This window comes from Pyrus communis, chromosome 17 (genome assembly GCF_041283825.1).
Source record: "Pyrus communis isolate YQ-2024b chromosome 17, ASM4128382v1, whole genome shotgun sequence".
Classification (NCBI taxonomy): Eukaryota; Viridiplantae; Streptophyta; class Magnoliopsida; order Rosales; family Rosaceae; genus Pyrus; species Pyrus communis.
Genome location: NC_142581.1, coordinates 9498409 through 9514942, shown reverse-complemented (window position 1 = coordinate 9514942; position 16534 = coordinate 9498409). Strand labels below are relative to the sequence as shown.

At 38.4% G+C, this 16534-nt stretch overlaps 2 pseudogenes across 2 annotated transcripts; both read left to right on the top strand.

The window, feature by feature from the left end:
* Positions 1 to 526: 526 nt before the first annotated feature.
* Positions 527 to 2146, top strand: LOC137708684 (UDP-glycosyltransferase 71A16 pseudogene; annotated as a pseudogene). Its single transcript, XR_015958212.1, has one exon. The product of XR_015958212.1 is annotated as a UDP-glycosyltransferase 71A16 pseudogene (transcript).
* Positions 2147 to 3537: 1391 nt separating this feature from the next.
* LOC148689415 (pentatricopeptide repeat-containing protein At3g22150, chloroplastic-like) lies at positions 3538 to 9698 on the top strand (annotated as a pseudogene). Its single transcript, XR_015958761.1, has 5 exons — positions 3538 to 3874; positions 4019 to 4164; positions 4573 to 4656; positions 7185 to 8768; positions 9039 to 9698. The product of XR_015958761.1 is annotated as a pentatricopeptide repeat-containing protein At3g22150, chloroplastic-like (transcript).
* Positions 9699 to 16534: the final 6836 nt, after the last annotated feature.

Below are 16534 nucleotides of genomic sequence, written 5' to 3'. Positions count from 1 at the left end.
ATTTTTGGCCAAGTGAGAAGATGGGAAACCAAAGGTTGAAGAAAGGAATGCAAATGGAAACTGAGGAGATTTTGGAAACTGAAAAGAGATTTGGAGAGATGCAATTGAAGAAAACCTATCTACGATGATCGACGCGCAGGAAAACAGTGGAAAACGCGTGGGAAGGCTGTGCAAAAGAAGAAAAGCAACCAGCAAGCTGGCACCCATGCATCCAATTTCTTTATCCAATTTTTTTTTATAATTGTTTATTGTTTAGTGTGCCATGGCCTCGTTTAACTCCCATTTAAAAAAAAAAAAATTGTCCTACCGCCAGTTTTTTAATTATTATTTTATATTTTCTGTCTCCCAAATGATGGACGCGGGTTGAAAAAAACAACAACAGACAAATGAAGAACGGGTGGATAGACGCGAGGCCACGAAGGACAAAACGGACATTTTACTGTAGCAATGCAAACAGTAATGAACTTTGAATGAACAGTAACGTCTGATGAACTTTAGTAGGTGTAAATAAATATGGATGATTTTCGGCTCAACTTTGCATTTCAATAAAATACTTCTTCCACTCTAAATCGAAATGAAGAAGCCAGCAGAGTTAGTGTTCGTCCCAGCCCCAGGCATTGGCCACATCATATCAACGGTTGAGATCGCAAAGCAACTCGTCGCTCGAGATGATCAACTCTTCATCACAATCCTCATCATGAAGCTCCCCTTCGACAAACTCTTCACCAACACAGACTCTTCAATCTCACACCGCATCAACTTCATCAACCTCCCCGAAACCCTAGTAGACATACCACTCGTCTTCCTCTCTTTCGTCAACTCATTCGTTGAGAGTCACAAAATCCACGTCAAAGAAGCTGTCACGAAACTACTCACTGATCAGGCAGCTCAGTCCGAGTTCAAAAACCCTAGGGTTCTTGCCGGGTTCGTCATTGACACGTTCTGCACCTCTATGATTGACGTGGCAAACGAGTTTGGAGTTCCTTCTTTCCTCTTCTTCACATCCAGCGCGGCCATGATAGGGCTCTGGTTGCATCTCGCGTCGCTTCGCAACGAACACGACAAGGATATCTATGAATTGATTAACCCGAGTACTGAGTTGGTCATCCCGAGTTTTGTCAACCCTGTGCCCACTAAACTGTTCCCTAGTGAGCTTTCGGACAAGGAAGTAGTCGCCATCTTCCTCGACCTTGGAACTAGGTTTAGGGAAACCAAGGGTATTTTGGTGAACACGTTCTCGGAGCTGGAAGCCCATGCGATTCATTCCCTGTCGGACGGTAAGACCCCTCCGGTGTACCCTGTGGGGCCCCTGTTGAATCTGAAGAGTGATGATACTCGTGTGGCTCCGGATAAGGCCAGAGAAAAGTCTGATATCCTGGATTGGCTTGACGATCAGCCCCCGTTGTCGGTGTTGTTCCTGTGCTTCGGGAGCATGGGTAGCTTCTGTGAGGCCCAAGTGAAAGAGATAGCCCGCGCGCTGGAGCACAGCGGCCTTCGGTTCTTGTGGTCCCTACGCCAGCCCCCGCCCAAGGGGACCTTGACCTTGCCAAGCGACTATGCGGATCCCAAGGCAGTCTTGCCCGAAGGGTTCCTTGATCGGACAGCCACGACCGGGAAGGTCCTAGGATGGGCTCCGCAAGTGGCGATATTATCTCACCCGGCGGTCGGAGGTTTCGTGTCGCATTGCGGGTGGAATTCAGCTCTGGAGAGTATATGGCACGGCGTGCCGATTGCGACGTGGCCAATGTACGCAGAGCAACAATTGAATGCATTTGAGCTGTTGGAGTTGGGATTGGCAGTGGAGATTAAGATGGATTATAAGACGGAGAGTGAAGTAGTGGTGAGTGCAGAAGAAATAGAGAGAGGGATTAAGGAAGTGATGGAACTTGATAGTGATACAAGGAAGAGAGTGAAGGAGACGAGTGAAAAAGGTAAAAAAGCCTTGGAGTTTGGTGGTTCCTCTTACACTTCGTTGGGTCGTTTTGTTGATCAAATTTAACTTTTTATTCAACAAAGTTCAAGATCATTTTATGACTGATTGCAGTAACTATTTTTCATATTTTTCTTTCGTTGTAGCAAGTTTGGCATTGTTAGTATGGTGTAGTACAACGGGGAAAGATGAATAAAGTTTTCAAGTTTGGTTTAATATGTATAGAGGAATTTCATCTACGCTGCAACACTTGTCTTTGAATACTTATCAAAATGTCGACAATGTTATGTATGGTACATTAAAAATAAAAATGTCCCATTGGCAATTGGATTGTAGAATTGAACACATAATATAAGGTATTTAACCGCTCTAGTTTCACCTAAAAAATATAGGTGTTGCATAATTAGTACTTTCAATTTCAAAGGTCCTTGACCTTCACACTTATTACTGCCGCCCAATGTGTATTGGGTTATATGCTATTCACAGTCGAATTATTGCCGCCAATGTGTATTGGGTAATTACCAACTGTATCATACTAAAGTTATGCCAAAAATTTTGTACCATTGGTAATGGTACGGCATGTGTACCGTACCATACATTTTTTGTACGGTAAGGGTATTCAAAACTATTACTAGTGGTACACCGTACCGTACGACTACTATTAATATTATATCATTTATATATAATTATGTATTATTATCATTATACACACACTTTATATTATTTTTCTTAGTCATTTATCCAATCATCTCACCCTCTAACCTCTACTTTCTCAATATAAAAACCTAAGCCTTCTTACGCTGCGACTCTTCATCGTTTCACTCATCTAGCCTCCGACTTCATCTCTATTGCTCCAGTTCTGGTGACTCTCTCTCTCTCTCTCTCTCTCTCTCTCTCTCTCTCTCTCTCTCTCCGGAGTCCATCTCATCTTCTCCTTCATCAAATTGGGATGTCTTTCTCCTTGTCTTCGTCTATCAAGTTCATTTTTGTATAATTTTAAAGAATGTAGAGATGGAATTTAGGAATCTTTGTACTATTTTTTTTAGGGATATTGGCTTCTTCAACAATTCTTCCATCTATTTACTTCTTGTTAAATGAATCTCTATAAAATTCTCATAATTAAATAAAAGAGTTTTAGAAACCCAAATGGAGTGGCCAAAACACATTTGGGCCTTGAATTGGTTGCAAAGTAAATCAAAATTTGGCCCAAAAGAATGACCCAAAACAAAATGGTAATTACCATTACCATATCATGTCAACCGAACTATTTAGCATACCGAAATTCGGTATACCGAAAGTTTGACACGGTAATAATAATAGATTTTATCATACCAAAAGTTTTGTATGGTAATTGGTACATGGGTTTTGGTACGGTGATCGTACCAATACCATCCCTAAATATATGTGCTCCATTTCACCTTGTCGACATTGATCACTTAGGTACCGTTTGATACATGGAACAGGACAGAACGCAGTGGAACGAGGCATTCCGTCCCGCGTTTGGTACACCAAAATGATTGGGACGCGCTATCCCGTGGAACGGGTTTTGGCCATTTCTTTGTTCCACCTTCCCCCTGGAACGGCTTGTTCCAGCCCATGGAAAACAAAATTATAATTTTTTTGGACAACAATACCCCTCCTCTTTTTTATTAATTCCATTCTCTACCCTCTTTCTCTCTCCCGTAGCCTCCCTCTCTTCGAACCCAATCCCAACAAATCCATCCAAACCCAATCTTAGTTTCCTTCCGCCGCCTCCTTCCTCCCTGGTTAATGCCACGGTCTCGAAAACTGCCATGGAAGGTTGCTTGATGAGATGCTCTCACGGCAGCGCTCTCCTGAAAACCCTCAAACCTCTCGTTGCGTCGTGCGTCCTTCTCTGCTTTCTTCTCCGCATCGTGGCTTTTGCCTGTTGATTACTCCATTTTACAAGCTCTATTTTTCTGGGTTCTGATCAGAATTTTGTGCCATTGTGTTTTGATCCAATCCGAGATTTCAGTCTCATTTGTTCAAATTCTTTTTTTTTTTTGGGTTTTTATTTTGTATTTTGTCAAGTTCTGAATTTTTGTGTTTTGTTTTGTGGTGAGTTAGTTGTCCGCAGAATGAGGCTCAGTGGGGAGCAATGGCTAACAGGAATCTGGGGAAGTTGGAGTCCATTAACGCACAACTTCGGCTTCTGGTTTCGACTGTAAAATTTGGTTTCGATCGGTTTGAGACATTCATCTTGATTTCGATTGGTACCCATGATGCAAAAACACTTGAATTTGTGATTGGAATATGTTGCATTTTTATTCTACTACTGAAAGTATGGAACTTTGTGTGTGAATTGAAACTCCTTATCAATTTTGTTTGAACCCTTTTGATTTTGGTGGATTCATGGACCCTTTTGATTTTTTTTGGATTTGATTTTCCTTACAAAGGTTTATAACTTTGGAAGGTTTGCAGAAGTTGATTGGGTTCTGGGTTGGGTGTTTTGCGTTCTTCCTCTCTGTGAAAGGAGGCTGGATTTGTGTGTTTTCTAGGATGCCAATTAGTTATGATCAAATTGAATAATTTATGGATTATGTTAATAGAGTGGTTGATCAAATTTTGGGTTAAGCATTTGTTATTGCAATGTTGTTGACATCAATCCTTTTGTTTACTAGAAGCAATCTGGGCATGCAAAGAACAAGGAACATATGGAAGAAGAGAAAGTAGAGAGACGGGAGAGACAGAATCAAATAAAAAGGGTAAGTCAGTCATTTAGTCCCGTTCCATCTTGAGCATACCAAATATGACACGAAATCTTTGTTTCGTCCTGTCCCGTTCCGTTCCGTTTTGTCCCGTCTCGTCCCGTCTGCGTACTAAACGGTACCTCAGTCCAATCAGTGTACATAAATTAATGCCTTGAGCTTGGCAATGGATTCTAGCATTGAGTTCTATGGTAAGAGAAAAGGTTGTGAAGGCACTACAGGACATAGTGATGGAGACAAGGCAAGTGATTAATCATTTCTCTCTTATCAAAACTTGATCAGTAAATGTGATATGGTACAACCTTTATATAATCATGTTGGAGTAAAATAATTGTATAACTATGGGAGCTAGAGGTTATAACTAAATACATGTATGGTTAAAAAAATATAAAAAAGAAAAGAAAAGGAAAACCTGATATAAGTTCTTTTTTTTTTTAACCAATAGTAGAAATAGTTCAGTTTATTAAAATAAGTCTAATTCTTTAAATATAATTATTTTATTATTAATAATTATCTCTTTAATGATTGTATTTATTATAAAAATTAAATTTCTTCCTAATTATCTCTTTGATTATTTATGTTTTTTTTAATGTCTTGTTCTTCCTCCTGCTTTAAACCCCATTTATTGATTTTATTTTTAATTTTTATAATCAACGTATATCACAAATTAATTATATTTACATACCTATATAACATATTCTTTTTCATAATCAACCCATCATAGATTAATGTGTCTTACTTATAGGTATATTATGTTTTTTCTACCTTTCAGTTAGGTTTCATATCACGCTTATATAGGTATAATATACATTCATATATTTGTTACTTGAGTTAGGATAGAATGTTTTCAATATAGATTTATGTTAGTATATTAGTTTTTTTTGTTATAGGATATTAATTAGATTCTTTGGAGTTGGAAAATGCATGATATTAGAAGATTTTAATTGATTTTTAATATTTTTTAGAATATAAAATGAGTAAAAGAAATAAAAACATGTAATTAAAAGCTGGACTCACTTCTAAAATCTATCTATGTTTTTGGACCTGGATCTAAAAGCCCCTTAAGAAAAAAAAAAAAAATTTCACAGTTATCCTTAATGAAAGTTGTATGAATACAAAAAGGCATTTTAGCCAAAATTGTTCTTAAGATTGGCATAACTCCTCACTTGGGTCCTTGAGATTTGAAATCGATAAAAGCGGTTCATGAGGTTGTCCACAATCAATCATTTTAATCATTCTGTGAAAAATCTTTTTTAATAAGAACCAAAATGACAAAAATACCCTCAATTTAATAAACAATAGGCCGAAATGATTTGACAAAAATTGAGAGTATTTTTGTTATTTTGGTCCTTATTTAACAAAGATTTTTCACGGAATGAACAAAATGATTGATGGTGAACAAACTCAAGGACCACTTCTTTCGATTTCAAATCTTAGGAACCAAAATGAAGAGTTATACCAATCTCAAAGACCATTTTAGCTCAAAAGCCTTAAACACATTCGTGCGATTTCCTATTATTTATTAATGAAATTTCATTGTCGTCTCCGAAATGGATAGGCTTAAGACAAACCAATAAAAATCATTATGTTATATTTCAATTTCTTGGTTTGTCATGTTTTGTATTGCTAGATTATCAATCCCATTTGTACCATTTTATGGGATTGGCGAGGACAAGCTCTTTCACGACTAATTCATCTTATGTCTTTAAGGTGAACAAGTGCAGAAGAGAAGCCAAACCTAACTTGGACAAGGGAGACGTTGATATCCATTTTTTCAATCAACATTCACCAAAACTAATTATCCAATCCAATCATAAACACCGAACAAGTTCTTCAGACTAAAAATGATACACTCATAGGGATAACCATAGTAAGCTAGTGTTTATTTATTAAGTGGTTTTAGTCTCATATCAATGACTAGATACATCATAGTGCATGTCAGACACTTTTTTTCTTGGTTAAGAGGGGAAAAAGGTTAGAAAATGAAAGTTAAACGTTCAGTTAAAGCGCACAAACAGCCTTCTCTGCTCTTCCTCTACCTCTCTCCACACCCACCCCCACCCCCACCCCCACCTCTCAAACCACCACACCCACCACCCCAGACCACCTCTCCTCCCCAATCATCTACCTCCCAAAGTTCAAAACCCCCACCGTCCGCTCCCGTATCAGCAAACTCTGCCAGGAAGGCCAACTCCACCTTGCCCGCCAACTGTTCGACACTTTGCCTCGCCCCTCCACTATGCTTTGGAACACCATCATCATTGGATTCATCTGCAACAACATGCCCAATGAATCCCTCTTGTTCTACTCCCAGATGAAATCCTCCTTTCCCGGCACCAAGGCCGACCCTTACACTTACTCTTCCACCCTCATAGCTTGCGCCGACACCCGCAATTTTAAGATGGGTAAAGCCATGCATTGCCATGTTCTTCGGTGCCTTCCCAACCCCAGTAGGACTGTGCAATTCGCTTTGAATATGTACTCTGCTTGTTATAATGACTTTGATTATTGCGAGTATGATTTAGTGCGTAGGGTGTTTGATGCAATGCGTAAGAGGAATGTGATTGCGTGGAATACGCTGGTTTCGTGGTATGTTAAGACGGAGAGATATGCAGAAGCTGTAAAGCAATTTAGGATGATGATTGGAATGAGAATAACGTCGAGTGCTATCAGTTTTGTCAATGTTTTCAGCTTCATCAAATCTTCGGAATCCGGATATTGGAAAGCAGATCCATGCTCATCTTATTAGGCATGACATATAATTTGAGGGGATGAACAGTTATCTCATTGACATGTATACTAAATCTGGTTCCGTAAGGATCACAAAACGGGTTTTAAAAAAAGACTAAAGCTGTGATAGAGATCTGGCTACTTGGAATTCTATGATTGCTGGGTACACACAGAATTGCCCAACTGAAAAAGCTTTCATTGTCTTTAGGCATATGCTTGAGCAAACCCTCATACCAAATGCCGTGACCTTAGCATCAATTCTCCCAGTTTGTAATCCAGTGGGAAACATAGATATGGGTAAACAACTCCATGGGTTCTCTATCCGCCGTTACCTTGACCAAAACGTCTGTGGGATATGCTCAAATTGACATGTATTCCAAATGTGGTGCAGTTACTTATGCTGAAAATGTATTCTCCGGATCCCACGAGAAGAACTCTGTCACTTACACCACAATGATACTGGGCTATGGTCAACATGGAATGGGTGAGAGAGCTCTCTCTTTGTTTCACTCAATGAAGAAATTGGCATTGCACCTGATGCCATAACCTTTGTTGCAGTCTTGTCTGCATGCAGTTATGTTGGTTTGGTTGATGAAGGTCTTTCGATACATGATTCAATGAAAAGGGAATGCAGTATTAAACCACTAACGGCACACTATTGCTGTATAGCAGACATGTTAGGGAGGGTTGGAAGGCTGGTTGAAGCTTCCGAGTTTGTCAAAGGGTTGGGCGAAGAGGGTGATGTCATGGAAATTTGGGGTTCACTTCTTGGGGCGTGCAGAATTCATAAACATTTTGAATTGGGAAAAGATTGTTGCTGGGATATTGCTTGAACTAGAGGCAGCAAATAGCAAAACGGGCTACCATGTTTTGCTCTCAAATATTTATGCCGAGGAAAGCAAGTGGGAAAATGTTGATAACGTGAGGAACCAAATGAGGCAAAAAGGTTTGAGGAAGGAGACTGGATGTAGTTGGATTGATATTAACGGTTTTTTGAACTGTTTTGCGTCTAGGGATGAAAACCATCCTCAGGGTGATGAGATATATGATGTGTTGGAGGAATTGACTGTGAAGATCAAATATACTGTTTATAGGCCTTCTATCAATTCTTCCTTAGATGCAATCTTGGAACCTAATGAGTGATGAAGAATACTTGAAAAAGATGAATCTTTTCCAGCTTATGCTGTCATTCAATGTGGTAAACTTCGACAAGTCTGCATGCAAAATATCCACCATTCGATGCTCGTATTGCAGCATTCAATGTGGTTAACTTCGACAAGTCTGCATGCAAATATCCACCATTCGATGCTTGTATTGTAGCACAACTCCTTTGCAGGATCATAACAAGAAGTATATATCCGTGGAAGACTGTCCTTCATGTAAGTTTCTTAGTTTCAATCCTTTGTCATTGCGGATCCGACATTAATCCTCTATGGCGTGCATTTTCTCTAGCTTCTTAAAATTACATGCTTAATGACAGGATTAAAAGCGTGAATTTTCCTACAACTAGATTGCCTGGTTTCTTGCAAGCAAGTCAGTGGGCACGTCTTCTTATTGAGTTTATCTTCATCTTACATTTATGTCGTGTATCATGATGTTTGTATCTGCAGCTACAATATACTTTCTTGCTAATTTGGAACTTGGCGCAGGTCAGCAGTTGTTTATCGTAGATTCTTCTCCAATGCTGCTCAAGTCTTTCCACATGGTCTTTGGTAGTGAACTCAGGACAGTGGTGGTTAAGCCAGATCAAGTTAATAAGATTCCATCTCAAAAAAGCCTTTTACATATTATTCAGGTTGGATATAAAGCACGATTTCTGCCTATTCTCGTTTTGCACATGGCCATGACTTAGTCTTGGGTTATTTCTTTTCTTCCATTTGCCTTAATCTTGGGTGCCTCGTATTATATTGGTCGCTCTACTTAGAACTCTTGAAAATGTTTATGTTTTGTGCTCTCTAGCACACTTGTTTGTATGCATTTAGTTTTGCGCTGAGAGCAATTAAGTAGTTGAGTAAGAGTCTCTGTATTGGTACCACACCCAAAGTTCCTTGTCTTGTTCTATGTGTATTGAAGCTTTGTATTGGCCTGTCTCCCATCTGATTTCTCTTATCTTCTTGATTGTGTAAGCTTGGGTGTATGCGGGATTCGGTTTGTGAGAGTTAAATCACTTTTGTAATCTCCTTTGTTAATACTGGAATTTCGTTGCCGTCTCCAAACTAAACGGAGGTTTATTCTCAACGAGTATAAATCGTTGTGTTATTTGGATTTCAGTATTTATCATACTTTGCCTTGCTTATGTATTGATCTCATATCTGTCATTTCTCACAACCACCCAAATATGGAAAATGCCATCTGGATTCGATATGGAAGCTGTGAAGCAAGACAGTTATATCATATGTTACCTTTGTAAGTTCTAATGAGAGCTGAACACTTGATTATCTTTAGTTTGGAAACGTGAGGATATAAGAGATTAGAATTAACTAAGGTTGTAAGCTGATAAGGATTTTGTATAATAGGAGTCTCAGCAATAACAGTCACGATAGTGTTGAAACACTTGTAATGGATGTGAATGTGAGGTTTTGTCGGTGATAAGGTTAGATTAATTAGGATGGCATAATGGGAAGAGTCCTGATCAATCATCATCGTATACGGTATAAAAACAAGGGTCCCTGCGCTCACTCAAACAAGCAAAACAAAAGAATACTCAGATCCCATTGATTGAGCAATTGCATCCAGTTGAGGAGAGCTGCAGAAGATCCCTAGTTTCCAAGAGATGTCTTCTTCAGGTTAGTGGTTACTTTGGTACTGTGATTATCCTATTCCGCTGACTATATTCAGATTAATCTAACATTTGGTATCAGAGCTTTCACATACCAATTAACCCTAAGAAAAAAGCATCAAGAATTGTTTTGTGTTGCAGATTAAAGAACTGATATATATATATATATATATATATATATTGTACAGAGAAGGTTGTCTGTGAACACATGACAGCTAAAGCTGTCTGTGAACACATGACAGCTAAAGCTGTCTGTGTTGATGAAGGTGTTATCAATACCAATATATATATACATCAGTAATGGCACTAGGATTCGAAACATTGACACTGATCATCTAAAGAAGTTCAGTTGTTTATGTCTTGGATTCGAAGTGGCATAACACTTCATATATCAACGTGTGAATCCAGTCAGTTTACAAATCATAAAGGTTTTTATTCATGACTACAGAAAACTCATACGTTGGATATGAAGGTGGTATGATTAAGAGAATTACTTGCATGCTTCTCAATACAAAATTGTTAAGTCTGTGAAATAAAGATGGGGATTAAAGATTAATACTTTCATTCTATATGAATACAGCCATGAACCCAAGTTCCATGAATCTCAACACGGTTGAACCTCTCACGGGTGTCAACTATAAAAAGTGGAAACAGGATTTGGAGATACTTTTGGGTGTCATGGATATGGATTTGGCGCTAAGAACTGAAGAACCACCAACGCCAAATGAAGGATGCACTTCGAGCCAAAGATCCAAGCATGAAAAATGGGAGAAGTCAAACAGAATATGCCTCATGATAATCAAAAGGTCCATGACTGATGTAGTTCGTGGAGGCTTCCCAGAGGCAACTAATGCAAAGGAGTTCATGAAATCGATCGAAGAGAAGTACAAAGAATCTGAAAAAACAGAAACTGGGAACTTGATGAACTTGCTAACAACTATCAGATACGATGGTGAAGGGAGTGTCCGTGAATACATTCTCAAGGTTATGGACATTGCTGGGAAGCTTAGAATCCTCGAGGTACCTATTTCTGAAACATTTTTGGTCCATGTCATCATGAATTCCTTGCCTAGTTCTTATACTCAGTTGAAAGTATCCTATAATGCACTGCAAGCAAAGTGGGATGTCAATGAATTAATATCTATATGTGTGGGTGAGGAAGTGAGGATTAAGAAGGAAAGGGCTGAAAAGGAAAAGGGTGAGTCGGTGTATTTTGTTCAAGGTTATGCAAAGAATACCAATAACAGCAACTCGGATACTGTCAAAAGGAATTCTGCCAGAAACATTCCTCCCTCTAAAAAGACCTTCAAAGTTAATAACTCATCAATTTTTAAGTGTTATTTTTGCAAAAAGACAGGCCATATGAAGAGAAATTGTCTTAAGTACAAGTCATGGCTTGCCAAACAAGAGGCAAAGAAAGGTAAAAATAATTTTTCAAATGTTTTTGCTTGTTTTGAATCGAATTTGATTGATACACCTAGCAGTGCTTGGTGGCTTGATTCCGGCTCTTCCATTCACGTTACAAATTCATTGCAGGACTTCATAACAAAGAGAACACCAAATAAGGATGAAGTCAAGGTTTCAGTTGGCAATGGAAGAAGAGTTGAAGTCAAGGCACTAGGGACTGTTAGATTAAAATTAGATTTTGGTTTTTGCTTGGAGCTAGAAAATGTAGTCTATGTACCTTCCATGAGAAGGAAATTAGTTTCCGTTTCTAAGTTAGTATTATTGGGATTTTATTTTACTTTAAATAATATTGGCTTCAATGTTTTTTATAAATCTTCTCATATTGGCACTGGATTTCTATGTGATGGTATGTTTAAATTCAAAACCAATTTGATTGAAAGTGTCTTTAATGTTGAAAAAGAAGTCAAAAACTCGAAAAATTCTTCAAATCTTTGGCATAGGAGGCTTGGCCACATATCAAAACAAAGAATGGAACTTTTGGTTAAAAATAACATCTTGCCTCCATTGAATTTCAATGATTTTGATTTTTTGCATTGAATGTGTTAAGGGGAAAATGGTTAATAAACGTAAAGAGGGTTCAACTAGGAGTAAGCAGCTCCTAGAAATAATCCATACAGACATATGTGGTCCATTCCCTACACAAACAATCGAAGGAAATAAATATTTTATTACTTTCATTGATGATTATTCTAGATACTGCTACATATATTTGATCCCAGAAAAATCAAAAGCCTTGGAAGTGTTTAAAATTTATAAAACTGAAGTTGAAAATCAATTGGAAAAGAAAATTAAAATAGTAAGGTCTGATAGAGGTGGAGAATACTATGGCAGATATACACAAAATGGCAGGCATCCAGGGCCATTTGCCTTGTATTTACAAGACAATGGAATAGTGGCTCAATACACCACCCCAGGTACACCCGAGCAAAATGGGGTTGCAGAGAGAAGGAATAGAACCCTAATGGATATGGTAAGAAGCATGATTTGTAGGGTTCACTTGCCTAAATATTTATGGGGAGATGCAGTAAAAACTGCAAATTATTTGTTGAATAGAGTGCCTTCAAAAGCAGTTGAAAACACTCCATTTGAATTATGGACTGGCAGGAGACCGAGCTTGAATCATTTACACGTCTGGGGATGTAAAGCAGAAGCCAAAATTTACAATCCTAGTAGTGTTAAACTTGATCCCAAGACAACTAGTTGTTACTTTATTGGTTATGCCGAGAGATCAAAAGGGTTTAGATTCTACTGTTCTAGCAATCAAGGTCCTAAAATTGTCGAGACACAGAAAGCAGTATTTATGGAGCATAATCTGGATGTTGATTCTGGGACAAATGATAATGATTTTGTGTTTGAAGAGGAAAGAGACAATGACACTACTATAGAACATGCAAAGGCTTCTTATCTCGAGACACCAACAATGGCAAGTGAAAATCCAATGCACATGCATAATGACACGGAAGCAATTGAAAATCCAATGCACATGCATAATGACACGGAAGCAATTGAAATTCCAATGCACATGCATGATGACACAAATGAAGTTGAAGGGAACATGAATTCTGAGCAAGGAAATAATGTGGGAGCCACACCACCGATTGATAATGATGTTAATATCGAGCCGATGGACACCGAAGCACTAAACATGCAAAGACAGCAAGGACAAGACGGTGGCATAGTTGAAAATCAACCGGTGGTCCTGAGGAAATCAACTAGGGTAAGGAAATCAACCGCCTTAGAAGATTTTGTGTATATGACTGAAGCAGCAGCCAACGACATTGATTTGTCAGAATTTGATGATCCCAAAAGTTTTAAAGAAGTAGTCTCAAGTATAAATGCTACCAAATGGATAGAAGCAATGGAAAGTGAACTGGGATCGATGAAAAATAACGAAGTCTGGGAGCTTGTAGAGAAAACAGAAGATATGAAACCAATAGGTTGCAAATGGGTATTCAAGACCAAAAGAGATTCGAAGGGAAACGTAGAGAGGCACAAAGCGAGACTTGTGGCAAAAGGGTTTACTCAGAGAGAGGGAATGGATTATAAGGAGACCTTCAGTCCTGTTTCAACAAAAGATGCATTTAGAGTTATTATGGCTATCGTTGCACATTTTGATCTAATCTTGCACCAAATGGACGTCAAGACGGCATTCTTAAATGGTGACTTGGAAGAATGCATATACATGAAGCAACCAGAGGGATTTATAGAAGAAGGGAATGAAAATTCAGTTTGTAGATTGAAGAAGTCAATATATGGGTTAAAACAAGCATCGAGACAATGGTATCTCAAATTTCATAGAATTGTTAAAGAGAATGGCTTTGTTGAGAATCCTTCGGATAACTGCATATACTTGAGGATCAGTGGGAGTAGCTTCATAATATTGGTCCTTTATGTGGATGACATACTACTTGCAACAAACACAGCTAGCTTATTGGATGAAACCAAGAAATTGCTGCAACAAAGCTTTGAAATGAAAGATCTTGGAGAAGCTTCGTATGTTCTTGGTATTGAAATTAAAAGAGATAGGAAGAATGGATTACTGGGGTTATCGCAAAAGGGCTACATCGACAAGGTTTTAAAAAGGTTCAACATGGCTTCTTGTGGCACTACTGAAATGCCAATTTCAAAGGGTGACAAATTAAGCAAAGGGCAGTGTCCCAATAGTGAGTTGGAAAGAAGAAACATGGAAGGCAAACCATATGCCTCTCTTGTTGGAAGCTTGATGTATGCACAAGTGTGCACAAGACCTGATCTTGCTTTCACTATCAGTGTTCTTGGGAGGTTTCAATCAGACGCAGGGGAGGCTCACTGGAATGCAGCCAAGAGGGTATTAAGGTACCTTCAAAGAACCAAGGAACATATGCTTATTTATAGGAAAACTGATGAGCTTGTGTTAGAAGGGTATAGTGATTCAGATTTTGCCGGATGTCCAGATGACCTTAAATCTACTTCGGGTTATGTTTTCACTATGGCATGTGGTGCAGTTTCGTGGAGAAGTGTGAAGCAGGCAACAGTGGCAGCCTCTACCATGGTGGCTGAATATCTCTCATGTTGTGAAACTGTTAATCAAGCTATATGGTTGAAAAATTTCATTGCAGGACTTAGTGTAGTGGATTCTATTTCGAGACCAATTCAAATTTATTGTGATAATAATGCAGCTATTTTCTTCAGCAAGAACAATAAAAGATCGTCTGCAACAAGGAATTTAGATATCAAATATTTGATTGCTCGAGAGAAAGTAATGGCAGGATTGGTGAAGATTGATTACTTAGAGACCGGTTCTATGATTGCAGATCCTTTAAACAAAGCAGTTCCAGTTGTGGTTTTCAAGAAGCATGTTGCAAAGATGGGTCTGTTAGCTAGTTTTGATGATGTTAATTAGTGGGAGCAAGTAAATTTTTGAACGTGCTTCGTTATCAGTCACTAGTTCACTTGACTGGTATTTATGAGTAAGTATTAATAAAGTTTTCTTCATTGTTAAGGTTTCCCCACTACTGAAGTCTTAAAGCTGTGAGGTTGTTTCAAAGTTTTCCCTCTAGATGCACAACTTTAGTTATGACAATATGTGTATATTTTATTATGCATAATGGTTTTGACAATATGATGATTGTCAGTAGGACAAACAACCAAAGGGTTTCAATATGAAACATTAAGATGAATTGATCTATCGATTCTTAAGGGGACCAAGTGCAGAATGTGACAAACTATACATCTACAGACACATTTTACACAAATTTTTTGCATCTTGTGGGAGTTCAATGTGTTAGTTAGTTTTGTGAATGTAATTATGGGGATATTGTTCGACAAATTGAACATGTTACCCTTTAGTTCTTCATGAATACTGATTAATGACCTGAACTTGTATTCGTGATTCAAGTTGGTACTGATCTCGTGGCCATTTAAGAATAACTTCACATAAGGCCAGCTACCGTTGAATCAAGTGTCAGCTCTAGTGGGAGAATGTAAGTTCTAATGAGAGCTGAACACTTGATTATCTTTAGTTTGGAAACGTGAGGATATAAGAGATTAGAATTAACTAAGGTTGTAAGCTGATAAGGATTTTGTATAATAGGAGTCTCAGCAATAACAGTCACGATAGTGTTGAAACACTTGTAATGGATGTGAATGTGAGGTTTTGTCGGTGATAAGGTTAGATTAATTAGGATGGCATAATGGGAAGAGTCCTGATCAATCATCATCGTATACGGTATAAAAACAAGGGTCCCTGCGCTCACTCAAACAAGCAAAACAAAAGAATACTCAGATCCCATTGATTGAGCAATTGCATCCAGTTGAGGAGAGCTGCAGAAGATCCCTAGTTTCCAAGAGATGTCTTCTTCAGGTTAGTGGTTACTTTGGTACTGTGATTATCCTATTCCGCTGACTATATTCAGATTAATCTAACAACCTTGCATTCTTATGCTTTCCTGTTACGTATATTGTTAAAGTGAAGTATGTATATTTGCTCTCATGTTATCGAGTCACAGCCAGTCATGAACGAGGAAAATTGGTTATAATCCTGTGACAGAAATTCTGTAATTTGGTCATGGTTACAGGGCAAATGAGGAAACCCAATATGGCCGCGGAAATCTCCGTCAAAAAACTTAAACGGACGTGCACTGCCCGTTGAAGGGGAGTTCTAGTGCTGCAGGTGCAGGCGGACATTTTCCTCTGTGCAGAAGTGGGAGGAAGTCCTTTCACTAGGTATTCTTTGTTGCCAAGACTTGCTTAATTTCAACTTTGTTGCGTCGTATGGAGATTTTCTTCTATAACTTTCTACCTAATCCTTCAACTTTGTTGCGTCGTATGGAAGTTGCGTCGTATGGAGATTTTCTTCTTTAACTTTCTACCTAATCCTTCAACTTTGTTGCGTCGTATGGAGATTTTCTTCTATAACTT